This window comes from Mandrillus leucophaeus, unplaced genomic scaffold, assembly GCF_000951045.1.
Source record: "Mandrillus leucophaeus isolate KB7577 unplaced genomic scaffold, Mleu.le_1.0 Scaffold93, whole genome shotgun sequence".
NCBI classification, from domain to species: domain Eukaryota; kingdom Metazoa; phylum Chordata; class Mammalia; order Primates; family Cercopithecidae; genus Mandrillus; species Mandrillus leucophaeus.
Window position 1 is genome coordinate 2,289,692 of NW_012110141.1, and position 8,351 is coordinate 2,298,042.

The following is an 8,351-nucleotide window of genomic DNA, read 5'->3' on the forward strand; positions in this document are numbered from 1 at the left end:
AGCGAATCTCCTGCCTCAGCCCCCTTGAGTAGCTGGGACCGGAGGTGTGCACCACAACACCCGGCTAATTGTATTCTTTTAGTAGAGATGAGATTTCACCAGGTTGGTCAGGCTGGTCTTGAACTCCTGACCTCAGGTGATCCACCTACCTCAGCCTGCCATAGTGCTCGGATTACAGGTGTGAGCCACCACACCCAGCCAACATTACCCATTTTTTATGGTTAACTTTATGTGTCAACTTCACTGGGCTAAGGGATGCCAGGATAGTTGGTAAAATGTTATTTCTGTGTGTGTCTGTGAGGGTGTTTCTGGAAGAGTTTAGCATTTGAATTAGTAAACTGAATAGAGAAGATTATCTTCACCTATGTGGTTGGGCATCATCTAGTCCATGGAGGGTCCAAATAGAACAAAAATGTGGGGGAAAAGACAAATTTGCTCTCTTCTTAAGCTGGGACATTCATATTCTCCCGCCATTGGACATCAGCGTTCCTGGTTCTCTGGCCTCTGGACACAGACTGGGACTTCCACTAACCATACCCTGGTTCTCAGGCCTTTTGATTCAAATTGATTCAGACTAAACTTATACCACCAGCTTTTCTGGTTGTCTAGCTTGCAGATGTCAAATCGTGGAAGTACTCAGCCTCCATAATTATGTGAGCCAACTCTTGTCATAAATACATGTGTATACATACACATACATGTTAGATTCTGTTTCTCTGGCGAATCCTAGTATGCCATTAAAGCATTAACATTAATTATCAATTGGATGCTGTCATCTTAGAAATCTAAGAGGGATCTTCTGAGAAACTGGATATGAGAGATCTGCCTTCTGATGAGTGCATGCAAATGAGCAGGCGGGAGACTGGCACATGGGGTGGACGAGCAAATGTTTCCAAGGGATAGGCTGTTAAGAGGTGAGTCTGGGTTGACGGGGGGACACATTAGATCATGAGTTACTTGATAAGGCAGAGGAGGCTACAGATACAGGATGATGTGCTTTGAAGGAGACAGGCCACAAGGGAAGAGCCTAACATTTACCTTAATAGACTATTGAGCAGTTTTATCTAGCTCAGTGATTCTCAACTTCAGAGGTACGTTAGAATCACCTGGGGAAGCTTTTTAAGGCTATGTTCTTCAACAGGGAAATAGAAAAACAAATTGTAGCACATCTATATGGAGTAACACTCAGCAATAAAAATGAACTATGGACACACTGTATCAACCAAACTGATGAATCTCAAATGCATTATGCTAAGTGAAAGAAGCCCACACTGAAAAACTACATACTGCATGATTTCATTCCCCTGTCATTCTGGAAAAGACAAGACTATAGGAAAAGAAAACATATCAACACCTGCCAAGAGCTTCGGGTGTGAGGACAGTTTGACTACAAAGGAGCATAAAAGAGTTTGGGAGAAGGCATGGACCTGTTCCTTATGGATTGTAATAGTTACATGACTGTATGCATGTGGCAAAATTTACAAAACTGTATGCTAAAGAAGATGAATTTTATTGCATATAAATTATACTTTAATACAAAAGGCCTTCCCCCAAATATTACAATTCATTTGGTCTTGGGTGGAGCCTAGAGATTATTTTTTAAAAGCTCCTCAGATGGAAAACATCTGCTTTGGTCTAAGATGGAGTATCAGGGAGTGGATTTTCCCTCCTACCTGAGTCAACCAAAAAAAAAAAAAAAAGAGAAAGAAAAGCAGACAAAGTATATGAAACAATGGGCTTTAAGACACTGACTATCTGGCAACCGAGGATGGTGAACCCTGCAATTTGGAGGTGATGGAATACCGCTTTTTATCTTGATTGTAGGGATTATTCCATGGGTATATATACATATTAAAACTTAGCAAATCGTACACCTTTTATATGTGTAGTTTATTGTACATCAATCATGCACCATTAAAGACAGTTTTCTTTAAGTTCCCCAGGTGATTCCAAACATATAGCCAGAGTTAAGAACCATCAGCCCCAACATATAACCTTACTTGGCCCTGGAATCTAACATCATAAGATTCTAATCATCTGAACTCAGTGTAATGTGATTGAAGCACATACAATGTTAAAGTTTATTACAAGACATACTTTACCTAAGCAGAACTCATTTTAGGAACTAAGTTCACACTTGCAGGAATAGTATTTTTTGTCAATGAATCTTTTAATAGTGATTGACATCACTGTTTAAAAAAAGAGAGAGAGAGAGAGAGAGAGGCTAGGACCTTAACTGGAAAGATTTTTAAATGTTAGAACAAAATACATTAATAACAACTTCTAGCAAACTTAGAATATGCACAAAAAGCCTTAAAATTGTTCATAACATTTAACCCAGAATTTAAACTAAGGACATAAGAAAAGAGCACAAGTGTGCCACTTCAGAAATGCTATAATAGCAGGAACATGGGAATCTAAAACAACAACAAAAAAGAAGTGGCAAAATTTATTTGAATTTACGTGAATTATGGTATGTGAGTAAAAAGAATAGTACAAGACTATCTAAAATAATATTGTATAATAGTATCTAATGATATTATTAGATATGATATTAGCCCGAGGCTGCAGCAGCGCATCCCCGCTCCAGTGCCCACCAACACCCATGGCACGAGGGCTTGGCTCCGAGGGGGCTGGGAGCCCGGGTGCCCTGGAGTGAGGGGGCCCAAGAGTGGGCTCTGGAGGCTGTGGAGGCGATGCCGGAGAGGATGTAGCCTCGGTGGGGAGCGGATCTTGTGAAGATGGTTTGGTTGGCTTGGAGATTTGGAGATCTGATGCCACGATGAGGACTCACACACAGGGGTGCTCCCAGTGTGTTTTTCATATATTTGCTTTGCGTTGTGTCAGCCTATGTCACCGACAAGAGCCCAGAAGTCATGATTCCCTTCACCAATGCCAACTATGGCAGCCACCTCATGCTGTACTTCTCCAGGTCAGAGGTGGCGGAGCTGCAGCTCAGGGTAGCCAGCCCACATGAGCACATTGCAGCCCACCTCATGGAGGCTGTGCACACGATGCTGTCCAGTCCCTGGGAATACCTCCCTCCCTGGGATCCCAAGGACTACAGTGCCCGCTAGAATGAAATCTATGGAAACAACTTGAGTGCCTTGGCAATGTTCTGTGTGCTATATCCTGAGAACACTGAAGCCTGAGACATGGCCAAAATCTACATGGAGAGGATGGCAGCGCAGCCTAGTTGGTTGGTGAAAGATGCTCCTTGGGATGAGGTCCTGCTTGCTCACTCCCTGGTTGGTTTTGCCACTGCTTATGACTTCTCGTACAACTACCTGAGCAAGATACAACAGGAGAAGTTTCTTGAAGTGATTGCCAGTGCCTCGGAGTATATGTATGAAACTTCATACAGGAGAGGATGAGGATTTCAATACCTGTACAATCATCAGCCCACCAACTGAATGGCTTTGCTCACGGGATGCCTAGTCCTGACGAATCAAGGATATCTTCGAGAAGCCTACTTATGAACCAGACAAGTTCTGACCATCGTGAAGAAATCTCTGGTCTTGCTCAGGGAGGTGATGGATGGCTCCCTCTATGAAGGAGTTGCGTATGGCAGCTACACCACTAGATCACTCTTCCAATACATGTTACTCATCCAGAGGCACTTTGACATCAACCATGTTGGCCATCCGTGGTTTAAACAACATTTTGCATTTATGTATAGAACCATCCTGCCAGAGTTTCAAAGGACTGTGGCTACTGTAGACTCAAATTACAACTGATTTTATAGTCCAGAAAGCCAATTAGTGTTCCTTGGTAAATTTGTCATGCGTAACGGCAGTGGTAACTGGCTAGCTGACCAAATCAGAAGGAACCATGTGGTGGAAGATCCAGGAACACCGTCCAAAGGGCAGCACTGGTGCACTCTGCACACAGAATTTCTCTGGTATGATGCCAGCTTGAAATCAGTTCCTTCTCCAGACTTTGGCACCCCCACACTGTGTTATTTTGAAGACTGGTTGTCGTGACTTATGGAAGTGCACTACCAGCTGAAATCAATAAATCTTTCCTCTCCTTCAAGTCTGGAAAACTAGGGGGACATGCAATATGTGACATTGTCCACAGAAACAAATACAAAGATTGGATCAAAGGATGGAGAGATTTTAATGCAGGGCATGAATACTATGATCAAAACTCATTTAGTTTTGCTCCCAATTGTGTGCCTTTCATTAATTATGGAGGCTCTGTACGGGTCAAAGTACACCTTCTTCAACAATGTTTTGACGTTTTCCACAGCCGTGTCAAAGAGCTGCTTTTCTCCCTGGAAGGGTCAGGTCACAGAAGACTGCTCATCAAAATGGTCTGAATACCAGCATGACCTAGCAGCTAGCTGCCAGGGGAGAGTGGTTGCAGCAGAGGAGAAAAATGGGGTGGTTTTCATCTAAGGAGAAGGTGTGGGAGCTTATAACTCCCAGTTCAACCTGAAGAATGTTCAGAGGAATCTGATCCTCCTACGTCCACAGCTGCTTCTCCTTGTAGACCAAATACACCTGGGAGAGGAGAGTCCCCTGGAGACAGCAGTGAGCTTCTTCCACATTGTGGATGTTCCTTTTGAGGAGACTGTGGTAGTTGGTGTCCATGGGGCTTTCATCAGGCAGAGAGATGGTCTCTATAAAAAGTACTGGATGGACAATACTGGCTACAGCAAGAAAGCAACATTTGCCTCAGTGACATATCCTCAGGGCTATCCCTACAATGGGACAAACTATGTGAATGTCACCATGCACCTCTGAAGTTCCATCGCCAGGGTAGCTTACTTCTTCATAGGGTCATCTATAGATGCTCAGAGGTTCACTATCCACGGAGACTCTCAGCAACTGGATGTGTTCGTAGCCACCAGCAAACATGCCTACGCAACATACCTGTGGACAGGTGAGGCCACAGGACAGTCTGCCTTTGCACAGGTCATTGCTGATTGTCACAAAATTCCGTTTGACTGGAATTCAGCCATCAAGAGCAGCATTGTCCCTCAGGTGAAGGGCTATGCTGCTGTTGTGGAACAGAACCTGCAGCATTTTAAGCCAGTGTTTCAGCTGCTAGAGAAGCAGATACTGTCCCGAGTCTGGAACCAGCTAGCTTTAGGAAGACTGCTGACCGCCTGCTGACATTTTCAGATAAGAAACAGGCTGAGGAGGCCATCAACAGGATTTCTGCCATAACACAGCAACAGCAGCAGCAAAGCAAGTCAAAGAAAAACTGAAGGGCAGGCGAACGCTCTAAATTTGTGTATACTGTTCCTGATACTTTTGCACAGATTGAGGTCAGTGAGAAAAAGATTAGACAGAAAGCTCAGATTCTGGCACAGAAAGAACTACCCATAGATGAAGATGAAGAAAAACCTTTTAGATTTTGCAGATGTAACATACGAGAAACATAAAAATGGGGGTTTGATGAAAGGTCGGGTTGGACAGGCATGGATGGTGACAACCACTCATAGCAGGGCGTCATCACTATCTGTTTCCTTCACCAGGTTGTTCCTCATCCTGAACATTGCTATTGTCTTTGTCATGTTGGCAATACAACTGACTTATTTCCAGAGGGCCCAGAACCTACATGGCCAAAGATGTCTTTATGCAGTTCTTCTAATAGATAGCTTGTATTTTAGTGTGGTTGTACTTTTCTTGTTCCCAACCTTAGTGTTAGCCCTGAAGCTATAAATTGCCCAGTCATTTTGTGATCACAAAAGTCCATGCAAAAAAAAATTTTATTACCCCAGTTTATCAGATTTTTTCCCTCACATTCATTTTAACAAATTAAGGGAAGATATATTGACACAAGAAAGCAAGAACATGGAGAAATTGGAGCAGGAAAGGAATTTATCAAAGCGATAGAAATAGCTTGGTAGTCCTATGGTGGTTCTGGAAGTATTTGGCATTGCAATTGAACAGTCCATATAGTACTTCCTCTTTTAGAAGAAACAAAAAGTCTGTTTTTTAAAGTAATGTTTTTTCTTATGAGAAAAAGATTTAGATAGAATTAGGTTTTATTAATATTAATTTAATGCTATTAGCAATTTCCATGTACTATATTATGGAAAAGACTGAAGAATACAATTCTGAGAAATATTTTAAAAATTTTAATGGTATAGTCATGTTGAAAGATAAGTGTTGGCCGGGTGTGGTGGCTCACGCCTGTAATCCCAGCACTTTTGGGAGGATGAGGCGGATGGATCATGAGGTCAAGAGATGGAAACCATCCTGGCCAATGTGGTGAAACTCCGTCTCTACTAAAAATACAAAAATTAGCTGGATGTGGTGATGCACGCTTGTAATCCCAGCTACTCAGAAGGCTGAGGCAGGAGAATCGCTTGAACCAGCAAGGCAGAGTTTGCAGTGAGCCGAGATTGTACCACTGCACTCCAGCCTGGAGACAGAGTGAGACTCTGTCTCAAAAAAAAAAGCTAAATGTTGTGAGTCCTGGTATGATGGTGCTAGCTTCCTTGGGGAAGTACTTCTTTAGTTATGTAGCTAACAAGATCTTTTACTACAGATCTGGATGGCTTTTCAGATAACATAGCAAAAATGATAGCGGAAGATCGTCAAGAACTTAAAATATATATTTTTTAGAAAATATGTATCTATGAATGAATATTTCCTTGATGCTGGTCTCTGCACACATATAATTGGTTACTTGTATGCATTCATTGAGTGTTCAATATGTAAGACAATTACAGATAACTTAATACTGTATTTTCCTTATATGGAAAACTGTTGTAGACCCAGTGACTAAACCTTTCAAAATAAAATATTTTCTATTATGAAAAAAGGAATATCTAATGACAAGAGAAATTCTGTTAGATAAGTTGCTTTTGACTGTAAGTAACAGAAAAATTTAAACAGCATACACAATATAGCTATTTATTTTACCATCTATCAAGATGTACAGGTTGGGAATGGTTGCAGCATTGGTTAATTCAGAAGCTTAACAAAGGAACAGCAGTCCTGGTTCTGAGCTTGCTCATCAGGCTGGCTCCCTCATCAGCCATGTTTGCAAATTGGTTGCCATTGTTTAAGCTACATTCAGACAATACCCGGATTTGAAAAGGGAAGTTTCTTTCTACAAGTCATTTTTTTTTAAAGAGCAAAGAAACTTTTCCTAGAAGTTCCCCATGGACTTCCCTGATGTCTTTTTGGCCAGAATAATGTCACATGCTTACTCCCAAGTCAATCACCGACAAGGTGAGAGGAATGATTAAGAATGACCCAGACCAATTAAGTTTCATTCCCTCAGGCTGGAGAAGGTCCCAGCTTTCCCCATAGCACATGGCTGTCCTATGTCTCAGCAAAATCAGGGTTGGCTTACAAAGCAGAAGGGAGAGAATCGGCTGTTAACTAGACTACTGTCAGGTAATACAACAGTAAATGCAATATATTTCCATTTGTATAAAGAAAAGTGAATATAGATAGGTCTATAAAGAATAAAAGCCTATGCATATTTAAAAATATTATTCATGTTGTTGGGATTATAGAAAATATTTATTTTTCTTGTGTCTGCTTTTCTTTTTTTCCTAAAGGTTCTGCAATGAATCTGTAATATATTCGAAGTCTATTTGTGCCCTCCCCCCTACAAAAATATATCTAAGAAATGTTATTTTAAAATAAAACATTTATAGTCCTTGCCAGGTCTTTTTTTTTTTTTTTAAAGTAAGTATTAAGAGTAGTTATGTAAGATCAAACCCAGAGGTTTCATTCATTTGAGGCTAGAATCTGTCTGATGCAGCCTCCAAAGACATGGAGCCTCCTGCACTCACATGAGTCCCAGGACCCTGAGGCCCGACAGAGATGTCAGCAACTGTATCCCAGGGGCTACTCTTGCTGCTTGGAAGACGGTGTCCTGTGACTTATCTTCCCAAACTGGAAGGTTGGACAGTACAAACCAGATTCTAAACCAGTCCTCAGTATCAAGGCCAAGAAGATACCACAGACCTGTCTAGGGAACAGGGTTACACTGAGACTTTCGGCTCCACCGCAAGCAGGAAGACAGAGCTGGAGGAATGAAAACAGAAGGCACGGCAAAGAAGACAATTAAAGAGCAGCGAAGTCACTCTATACCTCTAGACACATGTCCAATAACCTGGCATAAAAGCACATGCATTTTGTGACCAAGTTGGATTGGAATTCTATCCTGGTGTACTCTGCACGTCACCTGTAGACACTTCTCAGCCTGTACCTGGGATTCAAAAAGATGAGGGTGATCAAGAATGAGGAAAGATTTCTGCAGCCAAAGCAGGGACAGTCCACATTCACTCACCAAATCTCTGACCCTCTGCATGAAACCCCAGTGGCCACCTCCAGACCAGTCCCGGCGGCACAGAGCAGGCAGTGCCCTCAAGGAGA

The 8,351-nt window shown here is 42.1% G+C and overlaps 1 pseudogene; it reads left to right on the forward strand.

Annotated features, from left to right (window-relative positions):
* Positions 1–2,734: 2,734 nt before the first annotated feature.
* Positions 2,735–5,652, forward strand: LOC105532090 (annotated as a pseudogene).
* Positions 5,653–8,351: the final 2,699 nt, after the last annotated feature.